Genomic DNA, 22,977 nt, shown 5'->3' on the forward strand with positions numbered 1-22,977 from the left:
AGAAGTTTACATACTCCACCCAGGTGGTGCCCGGGATCTTCCTGCAGTCCCGGAATCGCTGGCGGTACATCTCCGGGGTGAGGCCGTACCTTGTGAGGAGGGCCTCTTTCATGTGGTTGTAGGAGGTCTGCATGGAGGTTGGTAGGTCGAGCAGGGTGTCTCTCCCTTCGCTCAGAAATCATCCCCACATCCTGGCCCCCCAATCCTTCTGCGGGACCCGGTGGGAGGTCATGGCGACCTCGTATGCCCTGAACCACTGTTGGATGTCATCGTTTTTGTAATATTCTTTGACCACATCCTTGGGAATGTGGACCTTTTGCTCCGCCGGGGAGGCCGCCTCTCGGTTTCCCGGGGGCCGCGCTTCTTCGCTTTTTGCTTTTAGCTCGATTTCCTTCAAGCTGCATTCGTGCTCCAGTTGGAGTCTCCTTCCTTCGGGTTCCCGTTGGAGTTTCTTCTCTTCTAGTTCTCCTTGTACTCGCATCTGTTCCAATGCTAGCTTTTTCTCTGCTAATTTCAACTCGCCCTCGATTTTAAGTTTGGCCAATTCGAGTTTGTGATGGCGACTTCTCTCTCTGTCTGCGAGTTCCTCCGGGGATAGGCCCCCGTCTGGTACGAAGCTTCGCACCTGGTTGCTGCTGCGCTCTCCTTGGGAGGGTCCAGTTTCGTCGCGGAGCTCCACCGCTCCTTCTGGGCGGGGGGCTCCAGAATCCACCCAAGCTTTTAGTGCCTTCTGCATATCTTCTTTGGTGTTGAGACCAGTGGTAGCGATTTTTAGTTCTTTGCAGAATTGCTTCAGTTCTCTGTGCGTGTACTCTTCCAGTTGTTCCGCCTGGAACACGGTACTGGTGTTGTTTTCTGTGAGAATCATGGCGTTTCCTTCTGCCATCTTTGTCGGGGGTGCGTCAGCCGTTCACGGTACGATCTCTAGATTATGGGCCCGAATCCCGTCGCTTGCCACCAATGTTAGAAGGCGACCTATCCTGAGACCAACCCTCGAGGTATCGTAGCAGGGCACTGGCGGGAGACTCCTCAGGGGAGGAATCTCGTATCTAGGATCGTACACTCGGCACCACACGACAAAGAGACGCCACACCGTGAGTTCTTAAGAACAAATCTTTATCAAATCGGAGTCGTAGGATCTTTATGATCAGCAAGGCAAATATATACAAGTAGAGCATGGGCTCACAGAGTCTCGGGGAGGGTAGGAGGTAGCGGGACAGTCTTTGGGCTGGGGGATACGCTTGTCGTCGTCGGGGTCCGGCGGGCCCAGGAGAGTCTGTGGGAGCCGCGAGTCACTCAGCAGGGCTCAAGCACAAGTTCGGAGGTCTTACGATCTTCAGGGAGCCGCGAGTCACTCAGCAGGGCTCAAACACAAGTTCGGAGGTCTTACGATCTTCAGGGAGCCGCGAGTCACTCAGCAGGGCTCAAGCACAAGTTCGAAGGTCTTACGATCTTCAGGGAGCCGCGAGTCACTCAGCAGGGCTCAGGTGTTTCCAAAGGCGAATCTGCCGGATAGTCCCAGAGCACCCCTTGTTATAGGTCGACCCCTCTTTGATGTCCGGAGTCTGTGCAGGCAGGGGTCTTGTCACCTGGGGGTCGCTTGTCGGGGTTTCCTGCCAGTGTCTTTTGATCCTTTCAGGGCCGGGTTGGGAGGAGTCCCAGACACCCAGCAGGCGTGGAGCTAGCCCTCGGGGAGGCCGGAGGGCCGATCGAAACCCACCTTCCCAGGGGAGCTCAGAGGTGCGATGGAAACTGCTCCTCCCTCTCTCATCCCAATGGGAGCGCGATATCCTCCAGCCGGAGTGGCGCCTCTAGGCCAGGGTCACGCTGGGGCCGGGCGACCATCTTGGTGCATGAAGTGGGCACGCGGGCCCGGTGTGGCCGAAGGGAGGAAGGCCACGGACGGGGAAGTCCGGGTCGGGTGTGTGAGTTCTGGTGGGAAGGATCGGCTAGGCCGTGTGCTCGGGGGCTGCCTGAGGTGCATGGGTCAGGATATGTGGTGCGGGGACAGGGATGGCCATGCCACGAGGCCGGGTCTAACACTCGTTATCCTTCCTTTAGGTACTTATAGTATCCCGTTCACCTTAGGCAGTTATATCAACGAAGAAATCATTCTGCCTCATTCAGTTCTCCTGATTACAGACGGGGTGAGCCTTGCACTTTCTATGTTTAGGCACTGACACAGAGTAGATTGATAGTTATCCACATTGTTTCTCGTTATAGGGAGCCTAACATGTGAGACAGATACACCACCCCCTCATACTTCGAATGGTGAACTATAACCGTGGTAGGTAAACCTAGATAAGGTGTTCGCACATTGAGGTTACTTGAGATTGAAGGACTTTATTATATTCTTTTATTTTCCAGCCGAGTGTTACAGCCGAATGTTCCTGCCTTGAACTCTGGCGTGGTCCCACAACACAACCTGCCTTTCTCCCCGCCTATCCTTGTTTTGTTTCCCTGTTTTCCCCTGGCGTGTCATCCGTTACTCTAGAGTCTGATAGAGTCTGAAGGCCGCAGGGGAGGACTGAGGACTAATCTTCAGGTTCCTGACGCTCCTGTGGAACATCCCCAGCGATCCTTACAGAGGTTGACAGAGGGAGACGGACAGAGGGAGGGAGAAAGGGAGACAGAGGGAGACGGACAGAGGGAGGAGGTTGACAGAGGGAGACGGACAGAGGGAGGAGGCTGACAGAGGGAGGGAGAAAGGGAGACAGAGGGAGACGGACAGAGGGAGGAGGTTGACAGAGGGAGACGGACAGAGGGAGGAGGCTGACAGAGGGAGGGAGAAAGGGAGACAGAGGGAGACGGACAGAGGGAGGAGGCTGACAGAGGGAGGGAGAAAGGGAGACAGAGGGAGACGGACAGAGGAAGGAGGCTGACAGAGGGAGGGAGAAAGGGAGACAGAGGGAGACGGACAGAGGGAGGAGGCTGACAGAGGGAGGGAGAAAGGGAGACAGAGGGAGACGGACAGAGGGAAGAGGTTGACAGAGGGAGACGGACAGAGGGAGGAGGCTGACAGAGGGAGGGAAAAAGGGAGACAGAGGGAGACGGACAGAGGGAGGAGGTTGACAGAGGTAGACGGACAGAGGGAGGAAGATGACAGAGGGAGACGGACAGAGGGAGGAGGTTGACAGAGGGAGGGAGAAAGGGAGACAGAGGGAGACGGACAGAGGGAGGAGGTTGACAGAGGGAGACGGACAGAGGGAGAAGGTTGACAGAGGGAGAGAGAAAGGGAGACAGAAGGAGACGGACAGAGGGAATAGGTTGACAGAGGGAGACAGACAGAGGGAGGAGGCTGACAGAGGGAGGGAGAAAGGGAGACAGAGGGAAATGGACAGAGGGAGGAGGTTGACAGAGGGAGACGGACAGAGGGAGGAGGTTGACAGAGGGAGATGGACAGAGGGAGGAGGCTGACAGAGGGAGGGAGAAAGGGAGACAGAGGGAGACGGACAGAGGGAGGAGGTTGACAGAGGGAGGGAGAAAGGGAGACAGAGGGAAATGGACAGAGGGAGGAGGTTGACAGAGGGAGACGGACAGAGGGAGGAGGTTGACAGAGGGAGATGGACAGAGGGAGGAGGCTGACAGAGGGAGGGAGAAAGGGAGACAGAGGGAGACGGACAGAGGGAGGAGGTTGACAGAGGGAGACGGACAGAGGGAGGAGGTTGACAGAGGGAGACGGACAGAGGGAGGAGGTTGACAGAGGGAGGGAGAAAGGGAGACAGAGGGAGACGGACAGAGGGAGGAGGTTGACAGAGGGAGACGGACAGAGGGAGGAGGCTGACAGAGGGAGGGAGAAAGGGAGACAGAGGAAGACGGACAGAGGGAGGAGGCTGACAGAGGGAGGGAGAAAGGGAGACAGAGGGAGACGGACAGAGGGAGGAGGCTGACAGAGGGAGGGAGAAAGGGAGACAGAGGGAGACGGACAGAGGGAGGAGGTTGACAGAGGGAGACGGACAGAGGGAGGAGGCTGACAGAGGGAGGGAGAAAGGGAGACAGAGGGAGACGGACAGAGGGAGGAGGTTGACAGAGGTAGACGGACAGAGGGAGGAGGATGACAGAGGGAGACGGACAGAGGGAGGAGGTTGACAGAGGGAGGGAGAAAGGGAGACAGAGGGAGACGGACAGAGGGAGGAGGTTGACAGAGGGAGACGGACAGAGGGAGGAAGTTGACAGAGGGAGAGAGAAAGGGAGACAGAGGGAGACGGACAGAGGGAGGAGGTTGACAGAGGGAGACAGACAGAGGGAGGAGGCTGACAGAGGGAGGGAGAAAGGGAGACAGAGGGAGATGGACAGAGGGAGGAGGTTGACAGAGGGAGACGGACAGAGGGAGGAGGTTGACAGAGGGAGACGGACAGAGGGAGGAGGCTGACAGAGGGAGGGAGAAAGGGAGACAGAGGGAGACGGACAGAGGGAGAAGGTTGACAGAGGGAGACGGACAGAGGGAGGAGGTTGACAGAGGGAGACGGACAGAGGGAGGAGGTTGACAGAGGGAGGGAGAAAGGGAGACAGAGGGAGACGGACAGAGGGAGGAGGTTGACAGAGAGAGATGGACAGAGGGAGGAGGCTGACAGAGGGAGGGAGAAAGGGAGACAGAGGGAGACGGACAGAGGGAGGAGGCTGACAGAGGGAGGGAGAAAGGGAGACAGAGGGAGACGGACAGAGGGAGGAGGCTGACAGAGGGAGGGAGAAAGGGAGACAGAGGGAGACGGACAGAGGGAGGAGGTTGACAGAGGGAGACTGACAGAGGGAGGAGGCTGACAGAGGGAGGGAGAAAGGGAGACAGAGGGAGACGGACAGAGGGAGGAGGTTGACAGAGGGAGGGAGAAAGGGAGACAGAGGGAGACGGACAGAGGAAGGAGGTTGACAGAGGGAGACGGACAGAGGGAGGAGGTTGACAGAGGGAGAGAGAAAGGGAGACAGAGGGAGACGGACAGAGGGAGGAGGTTGACAGAGGGAGACAGACAGAGGGAGGAGGCTGACAGAGGGAGGGAGAAAGGGAGACAGAGGGAGATGGACAGAGGGAGGAGGTTGACAGAGGTAGACGGACAGAGGGAGGAGGTTGACAGAGGGAGACGGACAGAGGGAGGAGGCTGACAGAGGGAGGGAGACAGAGGGAGACAGACAGAGGGAGGAGGTTGACAGAGGGAGACGGACAGAGGGAGGAGGTTGACAGAGGGAGACGGACAGAGGGAGGAGGTTGACAGAGGGAGGGAGAAAGGGAGACAGAGGGAGACGGACAGAGGGAGGAGATTGACAGAGGGAGACGGACAGAGGGAGGAGGTTGACAGAGGGAGAGAGAAAGGGAGACAGAGGGAGACGGACAGAGGGAGGAGGTTGACAGAGGGAGACAGACAGAGGGAGGAGGCTGACAGAGGGAGGGAGAAAGGGAGACAGAGGGAGATGGACAGAGGGAGGAGGTTGACAGAGGGAGACGGACAGAGGGAGAAGGTTGACAGAGGGAGACGGACAGAGGGAGGAGGCTGACAGAGGGAGGGAGAAAGGGAGACAGAGGGAGACGGACAGAGGGAGGAGGTTGACAGAGGGAGACGGACAGAGGGAGGAGGTTGACAGAGGGAGACAGACAGAGGGAGGAGGTTGACAGAGGGAGGGAGAAAGGGAGACAGAGGGAGACGGACAGAGGGAGGAGGTTGACAGAGGGAGACGGACAGAGGGAGGAGGCTGACAGAGGGAGGGAGAAAGGGAGACAGAGGGAGACGGACAGAGGGAGGAGGCTGACAGAGGGAGGGAGAAAGGGAGACAGAGGGAGACGGACAGAGGGAGGAGGCTGACAGAGGGAGGGAGAGAGGGAGACAGAGGGAGACGGACAGAGGGAGGAGGTTGACAGAGGGAGACGGACAGACGGAGGAGGTTGACAGATGGAGGGAGAAAGGGAGACAGAGGGAGACGGACAGAGGGAGGAGGCTGACAGAGGGAGGGAGAAAGGGAGACAGAGGGAGACGGACAGAGGGAGGAGGTTGACAGAGGTAGACGGACAGAGGGAGGAGGATGACAGAGGGAGGGAGAAAGGGAGACAGAGGGAGACGGACAGAGGGAGGAGGTTGACAGAGGGAGACGGACAGAGGGAGGAGGTTGACAGAGGGAGAGAGAAAGGGAGACAGAGGGAGACGGACAGAGGGAGGAGGTTGACAGAGGGAGACAGACAGAGGGAGGAGGCTGACAGAGGGAGGGAGAAAGGGAGACAGAGGGAGATGGACAGAGGGAGGAGGTTGACAGAGGGAGACGGACAGAGGGAGGAGGTTGACAGAGGGAGACGGACAGAGGGAGGAGGCTGACAGAGGGAGGGAGAAAGGGAGACAGAGGGAGACGGACAGAGGGAGGAGGTTGACAGAGGGAGACGGACAGAGGGAGGAGGTTGACAGAGGGAGACGGACAGAGGGAGGAGGTTGACAGAGGGGGACAGACAGAGGGAGGAGGTTGACAGAGGGAGGGAGAAAGGGAGACAGAGGGAGACGGACAGAGGGAGGAGGTTGACAGAGGGAGACGGACAGAGGGAGGAGGCTGACAGAGGGAGGGAGAAAGGGAGACAGAGGGAGACGGACAGAGGGAGGAGGCTGACAGAGGGAGGGAGAAAGGGAGACAGAGGGAGACGGACAGAGGGAGGAGGTTGACAGAGGGAGATGGACAGAGGGAGGAGGTTGACAGAGGCAGACAGACAGAGGGAGGAGGTTGACAGAGGGAGGGAGAAAGGGAGACAGAGGGAGACGGACAGAGGGAGGAGGTTGACAGAGGGAGACGGACAGAGGGAGGAGGCTGACAGAGGGAGGGAGAAAGGGAGACAGAGGGAGACGGACAGAGGGAGGAGGCTGACAGAGGGAGGGAGAAAGGGAGACAGAGGGAGACGGACAGAGGGAGGAGGCTGACAGAGGGAGGGAGAAAGGGAGACAGAGGGAGACGGACAGAGGGAGGAGGTTGACAGAGGGAGACGGACAGAGGGAGGAGGCTGACAGAGGGAGGGAGAATGGGAGACAGAGGGAGACGGACAGAGGGAGGAGGCTGACAGATGGAGGGAGAAAGGGAGACAGAGGGAGACGGACAGAGGGAGGAGATTGACAGAGGGAGACGGACAGAGGGAGGAGGTTGACAGAGGGAGGGAGAAAGGGAGACAGAGGGAGACGGACAGAGGGAGGAGGCTGACAGATGGAGGGAGAAAGGGAGACAGAGGGAGACGGACAGAGGGAGGAGGTTGACAGAGGTAGACGGACAGAGGGAGGAGGATGACAGAGGGAGGGAGAAAGGGAGACAGAGGGAGACGGACAGAGGGAGGAGGTTGACAGAGGGAGATGGACAGAGGGAGGAGGTTGACAGAGGGAGAGAGAAAGGGAGACAGAGGGAGACGGACAGAGGGAGGAGGTTGACAGAGGGAGACAGACAGAGGGAGGAGGCTGACAGAGGGAGGGAGAAAGGGAGACAGAGGGAGATGGACAGAGGGAGGAGGTTGACAGAGGGAGACGGACAGAGGGAGGAGGTTGACAGAGGGAGACGGACAGAGGGAGGAGGCTGACAGAGGGAGGGAGAAAGGGAGACAGAGGGAGACGGACAGAGGGAGGAGGTTGACAGAGGGAGACGGACAGAGGGAGGAGGTTGACAGAGGCAGACAGACAGAGGGAGGAGGTTGACAGAGGGAGGGAGAAAGGGAGACAGAGGGAGACGGACAGAGGGAGGAGGTTGACAGAGGGAGACGGACAGAGGGAGGAGGCTGACAGAGGGAGGGAGAAAGGGAGACAGAGGGAGACGGACAGAGGGAGGAGGCTGACAGAGGGAGGGAGAAAGGGAGACAGAGGGAGACGGACAGAGGGAGGAGGCTGACAGAGGGAGGGAGAAAGGGAGACAGAGGGAGACGGACAGAGGGAGGAGGTTGACAGAGGGAGACGGACAGAGGGAGGAGGCTGACAGAGGGAGGGAGAATGGGAGACAGAGGGAGACGGACAGAGGGAGGAGGCTGACAGATGGAGGGAGAAAGGGAGACAGAGGGAGACGGACAGAGGGAGGAGATTGACAGAGGGAGACGGACAGAGGGAGGAGGTTGACAGAGGGAGGGAGAAAGGGAGACAGAGGGAGACGGACAGAGGGAGGAGGCTGACAGATGGAGGGAGAAAGGGAGACAGAGGGAGACGGACAGAGGGAGGAGGTTGACAGAGGTAGACGGACAGAGGGAGGAGGATGACAGAGGGAGGGAGAAAGGGAGACAGAGGGAGACGGACAGAGGGAGGAGGTTGACAGAGGGAGATGGACAGAGGGAGGAGGTTGACAGAGGGAGAGAGAAAGGGAGACAGAGGGAGACGGACAGAGGGAGGAGGTTGACAGAGGGAGACAGACAGAGGGAGGAGGCTGACAGAGGGAGGGAGAAAGGGAGACAGAGGGAGATGGACAGAGGGAGGAGGTTGACAGAGGGAGACGGACAGAGGGAGGAGGTTGACAGAGGGAGACGGACAGAGGGAGGAGGCTGACAGAGGGAGGGAGAAAGGGAGACAGAGGGAGACGGACAGAGGGAGGAGGTTGACAGAGGGAGACGGACAGAGGGAGGAGGTTGACAGAGGGAGACGGACAGAGGGAGGAGGTTGACAGAGGGAGGGAGAAAGGGAGACAGAGGGAGATGGACAGAGGGAGGAGGTTGACAGAGGGAGACGGACAGAGGGAGGAGGCTGACAGAGGGAGGGAGAAAGGGAGACAGAGGGAGACGGACAGAGGGAGGAGGCTGACAGAGGGAGGGAGAAAGGGAGACAGAGGGAGACGGACAGAGGGAGGAGGCTGACAGAGGGAGGGAGAAAGGGAGACAGAGGGAGACGGACAGAGGGAGGAGGTTGACAGAGGGAGACGGACAGAGGGAGGAGGCTGACAGAGGGAGGGAGAAAGGGAGACAGAGGGAGATGGACAGAGGGAGGAGGTTGACAGAGGTAGACGGACAGAGGGAGGAGGATGACAGAGGGAGACGGACAGAGGGAGGAGGTTGACAGAGGGAGGGAGAAAGGGAGACAGAGGGAGACGGACAGAGGGAGGAGGTTGACAGAGGGAGACGGACAGAGGGAGGAGGTTGGCAGAGGGAGAGAGAAAGGGAGACAGAGGGAGATGGACAGAGGGAGGAGGTTGACAGACGGAGACAGACAGAGGGAGGAGGCTGACAGAGGGAGGGAGAAAGGGAGACAGAGGGAGATGGACAGAGGGAGGAGGCTGACAGAGGGAGGGAGAAAGGGAGACAGAGGGAGACAGACAGAGGGAGGAGGTTGACAGAGGGAGACAGACAGAGGGAGGAGGCTGACAGAGGGAGGGAGAAAGGGATACAGAGGGAGACGGACAGATGGAGGAGGCTGACAGAGGGAGGGAGAAAGGGAGACAGAGGGAGACCAAATCACCCTTGGGTGGTGTGGCCATGTCCGCTCGTCAGCAGGTGGAATGTGTGCATGTAGACAAGGTTTGGCAGTGCGTGAACCCCCCCTTCAACCTCTGATAAATACTGGGCCATGTGTCAATCTGTGCACGAGTACATCCGTGCTGCAGGCACCAACCTAACCTTACACCCAGTATACCCACCCACTGTGTTTGTTAGAACCCTGTCACAAATGCTTAAGTTACCTACCTGCATTCCAAATAGCATGGAAAAAACACCATTTGGCCACGTACAGTGCAACACGTAAGGCGGCTCTGCATGGCTTGCTACGCCCGCTCAGTACACTGCTGACTGCGTTCCAAAAAGATGCATCAACTAAGATTGTGTCACACATAGGTCAAGTGTCGAAAGCTGTGGCCAAGGGACATACCCATGCACGAGTGCACTGTGAGAGGAATGCAAGCCAAATCCAACCACACAGAGGACCTATGCCAACTCAAAATGAATCAAACATGGATGTCGCATGTAACACAATTAACATTGTCTCTCTCACACACAGGTCAACGTCGTCCATCTCCCCCCAACACTGGGGGGAAGACTCACAGGACCAGGCTCTGCGTGAAGAGGACCCCACCGGCAGCGACGACTCTCACCACTCTGTGGATGACCCAGACCAACCTGGCCCCTCTGGTGTCCAACCACCTGCAGCACCTGCGTCAGGTACAACTGTGCCAACCACCACCCCCATTCCTGCCACATCCCAGGAGACATCCTGGAGCCCTGCCCACACACAACAACACAGCCAGTCTGTCCAGGAGAAACAAGGTTCTCCGGGCACCCAGGAGGAGGCAGGCGACACCGCAAATGCCATCCCTCAGGGGTCCCGGAGACCCGACGTGCCCACAACGGCAGGCCGGGCTCAAGTGATCAGGGGTGGTGGGAGTGGAGGACGGCGGAGGCGCCAGCCTGACCAGCCAGCTCAGGACCCGGTTATGTCACTCGTCCACAACATCCTGGACACATACCGGCGTGACTCCAGAGGCATCGACCAGGTAGTGGAGACCCTCAATGAGATGAAGAACATGCAGGTCGAGCATCATGCCAGTCATCTACAGCACCATGGACGGATGGAGGCAAGACTGGCTGAGCTCCTGGTGGTGCACAGGGACGTGAGCCAATCCCTCCGTCAGATCGCCCAAAGCCTGGCAAACCCTCCCTGTGCCACCAGGCGTAGACCAGCACCAGAAACAGGGAGGGAGGAGGAGGAGGATTCATCTGACGGAGCGTCCCTAGCATCGTCAAGGCCTGCTTCTGAGGGTCCCCGCAGGAAGGTGGGTCGTCCACGCAAAAGACCGTGAGAGTCAGCGGAACATCACCATCTCCCAGGTCACCTGGCCTGGCACCTGGCCCTCTGGCCCAACAGCAGCACAGCAGCAAATGACATTCTCTGCCACATGGCCTTGCTGGTCACTGTCTGACCAATGTTGACAAAGACTGTGGCACAGACTCTGATGACTTTCAATGGCAAGGATACCAACTCCCCCTGTGAACTTTGGATTCTACACTCCCGCCAAGCACCTCTTGTCACCCCCCCAAACACGTACCCCAGCACTAATAAAATTCATCACAATCACAAGATGATGCCGTCATTTTGCATTATTCCACTACATGTGTGTATTGTAAAGTCAAACCATGCCTGATTTCAGAAGTAACTCCAAACATCCATACCCTGGGGTCTGAGTCTGGCACAGGACACACATGGGTCACAATGTACCATCCAATACAGATATGGAGCACCATACTCACCCGTGATGGGCCCAACCAGCTGAGGGGGTGCCCGCACAACTGTGCCTACAGACAAATGTAGAAGAGCAACAGTCATGCGCAGAGGTCAGGGATCATGTGGATTGTCCTGGGGTGCTACTCTCAGGTATGTGTAGACACGTGGAAGAACCATGTCCTGCATGCTTGAGTCAGGTGGATGTGGAGAATGGTGGGCCGGCCAACGTTGGATGCATGGAGATGGCACAATGGGGTGTTGGATCACAGTGCCACAAGGTTGTGTTGTGGCTGTGGGCTGCATCCTGAGTGTGTGCGTGGATTGAGAAGGTCATCCTGCAGCTGGCAGTGATTCATTCCCCCCATCTCTGTTGGACGTTGATGTTGCCTGGTCGCCGGATTTAGAAGCAGAGCTGTGCAGATGCACCCTGGATGTGGACAAGTATCATGGGAGTTGTAACGCACACGTCCGTAGAGTGCAGGGTAGGATTAGACACGGATGTCGTAGTTGACCTGGGGGATGGTCTCTCTTGCCTTGAGGTGGATGGAACTGGGGATCTTGTGCATAATCCAGAGTGTGCAGCAGCATGAGGCACAGATGCTGCTGATCTGCATAGCACATGTCAGCAAGCAATCCATGATGAACACCAGCTCGTTTGCGTGGACACTGGGTGCCCTTGCTGCAGGGCCTGCAGCAGCATGCGCCATGTCAAGAAAACAATGCCACAAGTAGCACACAAAGACAAGGATCTCAGGAAGGAACCATGCAAACGGTGTATGTCAAGGAAGGACTGTCTGGTTCAACATGGCACACACACACACAATGGATGCACATGCAGCACAGTGGCCGTCGTGGAGACTGACATGCCACAATACCTACACAGCCATGGACAACATGCACAATACAGATTATAATCCCTGACAAACAGCTTGCATCTTGCCACTCTACACATAGACTCATATGCACCATCTCTGAGAACTATGCCAGACATGCCGCATGCACAGTGGCAACAGACCACCATTGACAGAGATAAGGCACCTTGGAGGCAGAGGGCCACCTTTATTAGTCATGTGTGTCGGAATGCTAATGCAATTCTGTCAACACATACACAGGTCATGTGGATGAACACGTGGGACCAACACTGGCACCCCCCTGTGCACCACAGATGCTGTAAATCCTTAGAACTGGCACACAAGTGACGGGTTACAGCTAAACACCCCCTGCTGCTCACGGAGAGGCTGCTATACACCATTGAGCCTCTAATGGGGAATTCACACACCATGTCAACCCGGTGCAACCCGTATGTTTCCGAGGGCAGTGTTACACACATTGATGGCTTCATCACAATCCACAATCCCATTACAGATGACTGTCACCAAGTCTGACCATCAATTCAGGTGAATTCAGCTCCATGTCATGTGCCCCATGGTGATTCTACATGTATGTAAAGTATCCAAACAGGAGCAGTGCACACACATTCAAAACAAATACCACACCCAAAAAGCCGTGCTGCATCCCTTACCCTAAGGAGATTTTCAAACTTGCCCGTGCATGTAACGCTGATTCAGCACATGTTGCTGTGTTCATGAGGAATAGCAGGAGCACAACAATGCCACCAGCAGACAGCAAGCGCAAGTACCTGTGGATGAGAGACACACCAGAAGTCAGCCAAAAGAAGCACATCCGCATGCATGTGCAGGTACTCGACACGTATAAGGTTGTCAACATGCTAGGTGACAATGATGTCTCTGGAAAAACATTCTTCCATTGCACCATCACTCGAGTGACACATCCAAACACACCTCTGAATCACTTGGCAGACATGCAGATGGACACACACATCTCAACGCATGCCACACACGGCCAAATGCGTGCACACTCAGACACTGGAACTCACCACTAAGCAAAGAAGTTGCGTATGAGCCGACTCCGGATGTCCTCTACCGCCTCCTCCTCCTCCACATCACTTGCCTCGTGACCAAGCCCTTCATCCTCCACGGGTGGATGGTCCTGCTCATCCGGATCCAGGATGAGTGGCACAGCTTTCTCCACTGCCATGTTGTGCAGCATGCAGCACACGAGGAATATCTTGCAGACCTTCACCGGTGCATATGGGAGTGCGCCACCGGTCTTGTGGAGGCAACGGAATCGGCTCTTCAGGAGGCCAAACGTCCTCTCTATCACTCGCCTGGTCCGCCCATGGGCGTTGTTGTAGCGGTGCTGGGCAGCCGTGCTGGGGTTGCGGAGAGGCGTGATCAGCCATGGCATGTTGGGATAGCCAGCGTCCCCTACATGGAAACATCATGGACAAGAGTGGGTCAGGAGAAGCAGTAAGACAGGAAGATGACGTTAACTACAGTACTGCCAGAGTATACCCACCAACAAGACATGCTCGTTCGTTGCGCAGCTGCAGCATCATTTCAGGCACCCTGCTACGCCTCATGATGTAGGCATCGTGTGCTGATCCTGGAAATCGAGCACAGACATGTGAAATCACCATGTTGGCAAGACACACCACAAGGGCATTAATGGAGTGGTAATGCTTGCGGTTCCTATATGCTACCTCCTGTGCCTGTGGTGGTACCAAAGCCACATGTGTTCCATCTATGGACCCAATGACATGGGGCATCCCTCCCAGGGCATAGAACTAACGCTTGACACTTGTCAACTGCTCAGGAGTTGGGAATTTAATGAACTCATCCAGTTGCTCCAACGTGGCCTCTAAAAAATCATGCAGAACACGGCTGAACATGGTTTGGGACATGCCCCCAACATGAGCAATGGTATTTTGAAAGGTACCCATGGCAAAGAAATGTAGGGCTGCCATCACCTTCATCTTGGGTGTCAGTGCAGTAGGATACCTGTGTAGCGGTTAGAGGTGTGGTGCCAGCCGTGTCGTCAAGTCCTCAATCAACCGTTGGGGGAAGCGGTAGCGGCGTATACAGTCACGTTCCCTCAGGTCAGCCAAGTCCGGAATTGGTCGAAGGAGAGGCGGAGCCCTGCTGTGAATTTGAAGGGACAACGAAGAGTGAGTACAGTACACCACGAATGTCAATGTACTGAGCACATGTTCAACAGGCAATACACATATGCTACATACAGAGTCAGGTCTGTGCAATATGCCCTGGACACGTATGCCAGGCAGGTGACACTCCTACCAAGAGCCAGCCACAAACATGGATTCTCAGGCTCAACATGACATGGCATTAAACTAGCAGTGGGCCAGTGTGAGTGAACAGGCAGACGCATCACAGGAGTGCCAGACATCCGCATATGGGCAGAATAAATATGTCAATCATACAGACAGGTTGCGGAACACTAGAGGCACAGGTCACATGTAATGTAAAAAGGACAGACCACACACCTTGCCATCAAGGGGTACATGTCAAGGCTGATCACACATACATTGAGAGTATGCAGATATGTCCTTGTTTTGGAACTCTGTGTCGATGAATACATACACACCTTACGTCGGATTACACATGTGGGCTGGTGTGCGGAACAGTGTGCCATGCCCATCTACACACAGACACATGTTGGTTGCAGCAACTGCAGATGCATTTGACCAGACACCTACGGCAAACCCATGGGAAAACATGACACACACATGACATGTGTACACAGCTCATCATACAGTCATTTGCTTCACACCTCAGGAGTAATGTGCCACATCACAGCCTGACACACCTGTGCCCGACACATGTAGTACTGCACAGACAATACCTTGATGTCCAGCCTTGGCCAAGTAGGACAGCTCTATTCCTGTCTGTGTGCCGCCTGTCACCACTGTCAGGTGTGAAACGCACCATATATACGCACTGACGGCGTGTGTAGTGTCCCTATCACTATGGGAGTGCTGGCGTATGCGTACGCCATAGTGATACGGACCGTACACGCGCGTGTAGTGTCCCTATCACTATGGGAGTGCTGGCGTATGCGTATGCCATAGTGATACAGACCGTACACGCGCGTGTAGTGTCCCTATCACTATGGGAGTGCTGGCGTATGCGTACGCCATAGTGATACGGACCGTACATGCGCGTGTAGGGTCCCTATCACTATGGGAGTGCTGGCGTATGCGTACGCCATAGTGATACGGACCGTACACGCGTGTGTAGGGTCCCTATCACTATGGGAGTGCTCGCGTACGCCATAGTGATACGGTCCGTACCCGCGTGTGTAGGGTCCATACCACCATGGTTGTGCAGCCGTAGGCGTACGCCATGGTGATACGGTCCGTACCCGCGTGTGTAGGGTCCGTACCACCATGGTTGCGCAGCCCTAGGCGTACGCCATGGTGATACGGTCCGTACCCGCGTGTGTAGGGTCCGTACCACCATGGTTGCACAGCCCTAGGCGTACGCCATGGTGATACGGTCCGTACCCGCGTGTGTAGGGTCCGTACCACCATGGTTGTGCAGCCCTAGGCGTACACCATGGTGATACGGTCCGTACCCACGTGTGTAGGGTCCGTATTACTATGGCGTACGCATACGCGAGCACTCCCATAGTGATAGGGACCCTACACACGCGTGTACGGTCCGTATTACTATGGCGTACGCATACGTGAGCACTCCCATAGTGATAGGGACCCTACACATGCGTGTACGGTCCGTATTACTATGGCGTACGCATACGCGAACACTCACATAGTGATAGGGACCCTACACACGCGTGTACGGTTCGTTTCACTGCATTTGGGGTGCCCTAGGGCCATGGAACGCACCGTACCTGTGTGTGAATATTGGAACAACATAGGGGACACATGAGGGACAAGTATAAGGGCCTAAATGCATGCTGGTTGTCATGGAGACCGAGTTTAAAGTTTGAATTTTTCCATCAGGTGGCCAGCAGAAGTCGGTTGGAAACAATATACTTTGTTGCAAAGTGGTTGTTGACTTGACATCATGCTCAATTTTTAAACCATGCAAAGACACTCACTGGGGTAGGTTTAAAGGGATTGGAGGAAACGTAGGATGCTAATGTGACTGACCAATCACTCTGTACTCCTGTAAATGAAACAGGCCAGCAAGGCAGATATAAGGCAGCCAGGTCCCATGAGAGAGCACTTGCCTGCACATCCTTTCATTCCACAACACTGCTGCTGCTTGTGATTCCTCTGGCACCATGTCCAGGTCTGTGGAGAGGGCCCAGCCATTCACCATGGAGGAGAATATGGCGTTGCTGGATGTGATCCTCCCACAGTACACCATGCTGTATGGTCGACCAGGGGAGCAGGTGAGTGCAGACTCCACTAGCTTAGACTGTGCCCCTTTTTGTGGCTGTGACTTCTGGCATTGTGTCCATGTGTGACAGACATGCAATGTTGTTTAGAGTGGGTCCCAGGGTGGGGAAGGCCTCATGTCTCCCATGCAGAGCATGCTGTAGTTCCTGTGTGCACTCCTCACTTGCATAGTGCTTACTGTGACAATCAATGCATGGTGCATGCCACATTCTGCCTGGCTACTCCTCCTGGGAATGCTGTTTCTACAGTCCTGATGTGATTCTGTGGTCCCCCCAGTGTGACAGGTGACAGTACCCATAGATGTGTGTTTGTTTAGTGTACCTGTGCTGTGAGTGTCCAAATGATATGTTCGTCCCCTGGACATTGGTGTGTGTGTGTAAGTCCCCTGTCATGTGGGTGAGTGCATTTGGGGAGTGTTGCACACCAGCTGCATGAGGGATGGATATACCCTGGCCATCTGATGTGAGCAGGGAGCAGTGCTGTGTGACTGCCGTGCTGAGCCAGCCCCACACCTGTGACACCCCCCAGTCTAGTGGCACATGGGCAGAGTGAGGTATGTACCCGCAGTTGGCAATGGCAGGTGATTGTCCTGTGCCTGTGTGTGTCTGTGTACTCTGCTGAGGTTGTGGCAGTGGGCTGGGGCATGTGACTGCTTTGAGGCGCTGTACATAATCCTGGTGTAGCTTGTGGTGCACAGTGTGATCCAGGATCATTGATTGTGTGGCACCCCTCATGCTACCTGTGTACGTTCATTGCCACGTAGTGCATTTGGCCTTCCCCAGAGGATAATGTCCCTATGACAAAGGTGCAGTGAGTTGCCTGCATACCATGGCCTGTTCAAACAAGACAAGTTATTAATATGTGTGTCTCTGTGTCATTGCTCAGGTGTATTAAAGTATTCTCACTTTTGCATCCTCACAGGTAGGCGTCCATGCCAAGGGGGAGATATGGAAGCAAGCCGTCAGTGCCGTGAGGAAGATGGAGGGTCGGAAGCGGCGCCTAGCTCAGGTGAGGAAACGCTGGCAGGATATCCGGTGCTGGACGAGGAGGATCGCACGGGTCCTGCTGGTGACTCACCTGAGAGCCACAAGAACCGTGGGCGCCGGCGTCTGACCCACATCCATAAGCGTGTGCTGGCGGTGGTCTTCCCCGACTTGGATAGGCGCTTACTGGAGAAGCAGGAAGTGGGTAGGTACATGTGTGTTTGTTGTGTGTCACCAGCTTTGGGAAGTGCGCTGTTGCATGGATACACTGCCAGGGTTTAAATGTGCAGTGCATGACCTGTTCCCCAAAGTACACCGGTGCTGTTCTTCCTCCCTTCCCCTCCTTGCCATGTGTTCCCTGGTCTGTGTGTAGTCAATCTTGCACAAGGTTATCTAGGCTGGCAGTTAATCCAAGTGCCCAATGCTTGCAGCATCATGTGTGGGGGTGGTGTGCAACAGGTTTTGGGACCTTGCCTGTGCCCTGGCCAGTTCAGTCATTGTGGGGTCCATGTCAGTTGGCACTGATGGTGAGTCCCGACATAGGAGTGTGTCTTACAAGTGTACTGCCTTACAGCATGCATGTCCAATGTTGTGCCCTCTGACATGATGTGCATGAGTGGGAGTAATGCATAGTGCAGGGACGGTTGCTTCAGTTGCAGTCATATCCATCCAGGACCATGGAGGAGTGTGGCCACTACCGTGCCCTGGGGCACCTTTTCCTAGGTATCATGTGTGTCATCCAACAATGTGGACATTCTCTGTGTCTTCGGCATAGGTTGGGCTCTGTGGCATTGTACCCTGGCCTCATCTGTATTTACGTAAACTGTGCTACATGTGTCCACTGTACTGTGTGACCCAATTTTGCTTGTGCATACTCACAGTGGGCAGTGCCTGTGTGTCATGGTACGACAATCTGATGATGGTTTATTGTCAATGATATATGTGGACAGGCGCACCAGGGGTAGTTTGTGTACAATCAGGATTTAGTGCAGGCCATGTGTTTTAATCCCAGAGTAAGAGGTGGAAGTACTTCCTCTGTCTCAATCACATTGTCTCAGGTAGGGGGTGGTTTGTGCGGGCAAGGCCTACATGTAAAAATCTGAAGTCTCCATGGTAGGTCTGGCCTGTGTGTGATGTTTGTCTGGACATACACTCAAGGTGCAGTGACCCAGTCATGTTGGGCATGGTTTGATGTATTAGCTTTGCAGCATGTGCATGAAGTTGATAGACATGGTTCCTGCTCATCCCTTTTTTGGCAATGCTGTGTGGTGCAGATGCTGTGCACGATTGTCCCCAGAGCCTGGCTCCTCTGTCCAATTTGATATCAAGTAATTTGCTGTTGTGTCATGCTCTCCATTGTTTCTCAGTGGCATGGTGGGTCAACCAACCGTGTGTTGCAGGGCCTACATATGTACCTTGTATTGTAGATGTTACTCATGTTGCTTTTCAGGCTATGCACTGTGACCTATGTAGATTTGACTCATGTGACATATGTATCCAGGTGTCTGATTATTTCCTGTCTCTTCACCTTGCCCACAGCAATGTCGGGGGACTCCGAGGGAGACACTGGCACGGACCGTGAGGAGGGATCGAGCACCAGTGCTGTCTTGTCTGGTGAATCAAGTGGCACGTAGGCCGAGGGGAGTACGGCGGAGGACCTGTCCAGTCCCACCACCGACTATGACGCTGACGGGTCGTAGGCTGATCTCCCAGAGGGGGCGGAGGCAGCTCCCACAGCTGAAAGCAGCACTCAATCTCTGCCCGCCCCCTCCATTACCATCACCGGCCTCCCACTTGCTCGGGTCCCTTCCCGCCGTGCTAGGTCACCACGTGTCTCCTTCTTGCCAGGCACCGCACCCCCTGCCCCTGTCTCCACTGCTGCCGCGAATGCCGAGTCTGTGGACATCCTGCGCCAGTTGCAGGTTGGTCAGACTGCGATGCTTAATGTCCTCCATGGCCACACCCGTGTGCTCACCCAGATGGAGGCATACATGGAGGGCATCTCAGCTGCGCAGTCTGACCAACGCCAGTTGCTGAGGTCCATGGACTCGACACTGACTGCAGCAGTGGGTCTCCTGCAGCGCTGCGTCCCCCCCCACCCCTGCACCATCCACACTTCCCACTCCCATGGCTGTCCCAAGCACACCCAGATGTCCCCATGCACACACCCCACCAGACACAGGCACCACACCACCAGGGAAGGCCAAGCACACACCTCCTGTCACGCACACACAGGGTGAAGTAGGCACACCCACTGGGTCGGGGGGCAAACGGAAGACACGCAGCCACAGTGGGAGTCCACATTCCTCACAACCCCCTCCCTCCAAATCCACTCTCCTCAGCTCTCCTGGCCAAGATTCAACAAAAGATTCCTTCATGGCCGCTCTGTCCCTGAGCCCCAGTGTGTCACCACCCCGCAAGCGGTCAAAGGAGTCCCCGGTCAGGGTAGTTGAGTCCCCCCCCCGTCCACACCCTCCCCCAGCAGCGCTGCGACTCATCCCTCCGACCCCCCCCCCTCCTTGGGGCCTGTGGTTCCTTCGGGTGCAGGGGAGACGCTGGGGGACCTTGCAACCGTGTGCAGCGCCATTCTCACCACCACCTTTGGCGCTGCCCCACCCCCTGTGGTGGAGTCCTCCGTCCCTGCACCCACAACACCTACCCTTGCCCCTCCTGTCCCTGCGGTGCCTGGTCCTTCCCCCCCACATGATCTCCCCCCCCTGTGGAAGCAAAGGAGGTATGAACTGTGCAGGCAAGCGAGGGGACACGCGTCCCTATGTGTCCCCCACCAGGAATTGGACTATGGACTGCCCTATGGGCCTTGTACATATTGAACTTTTATTACCCATTTTTTTTTCATGCTGAATAAAGCAATGTTTTTTTTCCTTTGAACACTACTGCTTTTCTGGTATTTCTGTTGTTGGTGCTGCTCCATGATTTGGGGTGGTGATAATGTGTTAGGTGTCTGGGAAATGTAATGGTGTGCTGCTCATGGGGTGGACCCTGGTATCTGTGTGCCATCACAAGGTATTTGCCAAATGTCTTTGTTCATGTCAGCTCTTACTGCATGGTGACATTGTCCCAAGGTGTGTTCCTTCCTCTGTGGCCCCTGACATCTTCCTTGCAGGGTGTTTCATAAATGTTGTGCTGGGCTGTGTCTACATATCCTTGGTGTGTGACTGATCCGTTCAACTTTGGCCATGCATGCTGGGCAATGTCTCCACCTGCATCATTAGTGGCATCCTTGGTGGTCACTGTACTTGTGTATGGAGTATATTGACATGACATGTTCCCTTTTACACACTATGCATGTGTGTACTCCCAGCATCGCACACATGTGTTACGTGTTCTGCAGGGTCTTTGGGCACCTGACTGACAATTGTGGCCATTGTATCTGTGGGTACTGCACCCTTTTCTTTCCATGGGCACTGCTGGGAGGACTCTGCACCCACCCCTCCTATGGCTGGGCACTGCTGGGGGGACTCTGCACCCACCCCTTCTGTGTCTGGGCACTGCTGGGAGGACTCTGCACCCACCCCTCCTGTGTCTGGGCACTGCTGGGAGTGATAGGCACCCACCCCTCCTGTGTCTGGGCACTGCTGGGAGGACTCTGCACCCACCCCTCCTATGTCTGGGCACTGCTGGGGGGACTCTGCACCCACCCCTCCTGTGTCTGGGCACTGCTGGGAGGACTCTGCACCCACCCCTCCTGTGTCTGGGCACTGCTGGGAGTGATAGGCACCCACCCCTCCTGTGTCTGGGCACTGCTGGGAGGACTCTGCACCCACCCCTCCTATGTCTGGGCACTGCTGGGGGGACTCTGCACCCACCCCTCCTGTGTCTGGGCACTGCTGGGAGGACTCTGCACCCACCCCTCCTGTGTCTGGGCACTGCTGGGAGTGATAGGCACCCACCCCTCCTGTGTCTGGGCACTGCTTGGAGGACTCTGCAACCACCCCTCCTGTGTCTGGGCACTGCTGGGAGTGATAGGCACCCACCCCTCCTGTGTCTGGGCACTGCTTGGAGGACTCTGCACCCACCCCTCCTGTGTCTGGGCACTGCTGGGAGTGATAGGCACCCACCCCTCCTGTGTCTGGGCACTGCTGGGAGTGATAGGCACCCACCCCTCCTGTGTCTAGACACTGCTGGGTGGACTCTGCACCCACCCCTCCTATGTCTGGGCACTGCTGGTGGGACTCTGCACCCACCCCTCCTGTGGCTGGGCACTGCTGGGAGGACTCTGCACCCACCCCTCCTATGTCTGGGCACTGCTGGGAGGACTCTGCACCCACCCCTCCTATGTCTGGGCACTGCTGGGGGGACTCTGCACCCACCCCTCCTATGTCTGGGCACTACTGGGGGGACTCCGCACCCACCCCTCCTATATCTGGGCACTGCTGGGAGTGATAGGCACCCACCCCTCCTGTGTCTGGGCACTGCTGGGAGTGATAGGCACCCACCCCTCCTGTGTCTGGGCACTGCTGGGAGGACTCTGCACCCACCCCTCCTGTGTCTGGGCACTGCTGGGAGTGATAGGCACCCACCCCTCCTGTGTCTGGGCACTGCTGGGAGGACTCTGCACCCACCCCTCCTATGTCTGGGCACTGCTGGGGGGACTCTGCACCCACCCCACCTGTGTCTGGGCACTGCTGGGGGGACTCTGCACCCACCCCTCCTGTGTCTGGGCACTGCTGGAAGTGATAGGCACCCACCCCTCCTGTGTCTGGGCACTGCTGGGAGGACTCTGCACCCACCCCTCCTATGTCTGGGCACTGCTGGGAGTGATAGGCACCCACCCCTCCTGTGTACAACAATAAGGAGCAATAGAGGGAACAAAACCTAGGTCGCCCTCCTCTCAATCATTATGTTTCACTACAGACCTAGGTCTTTAGAAGGTATACTGGTCAAACACAATATGGTTCAAAAACCTTTTTCAATTAGGTTATTCCATGCTCCCCATATTTTCAAATTTTGGGGTAGTAACCAAAAGATTCGCCACCTTCAATTTCAATAATTAAACACTTTACTTGAAGCAGTCTCCCCAATGAGCCTCATGGTGTAAAGACTCATGTAAAATACACCAGATGTTTCTCTAATCAGTCGATTAATGGAAGAAACGTGAAAACAAAAAATGTGAAAAGAGACGTGATGGCACCTCACGTGCGCAACACCAATTGAGCCTGCTGACTGGTACTCATCAGCTATGCCCACTCTTATCATCATCGGTAACCATCACGCTCAAAAAGAAGAGTAAAGAAAGTGTCCACACTATAAACCCAAAAGAAACTGTTGAAGGTGAGTGGTGCGACTAAATAGTGAAGATTAAAAAATGAAAGAGATGCACCCTCTATAGGTTCCAACTTTATTCTTCCTTAGAAGTGCACCCAATCCAAAGCTTAAAAAGGTTGCTAAATATGCATACCATTAGCATGTGCCAACATGTTTCATCGCCAAGTTTATTTGTGGCGATTTCATCAGGGCAACTACAGTCGCTAGGCACACGTCAAGGACACTTCTTAGAGTGACCGGCCGAGAGGAAGAGCTCCGTGAGGCTTTGGGTGATTGGCATTACGGCTGAATGCTTTCTCATCACGAGGACTCACACAAGGAGCCTTTGGGTGAC

This window comes from Triturus cristatus, chromosome 10 (genome assembly GCF_964204655.1).
Source record: "Triturus cristatus chromosome 10, aTriCri1.1, whole genome shotgun sequence".
Taxonomy (NCBI): Eukaryota; Metazoa; Chordata; class Amphibia; order Caudata; family Salamandridae; genus Triturus; species Triturus cristatus.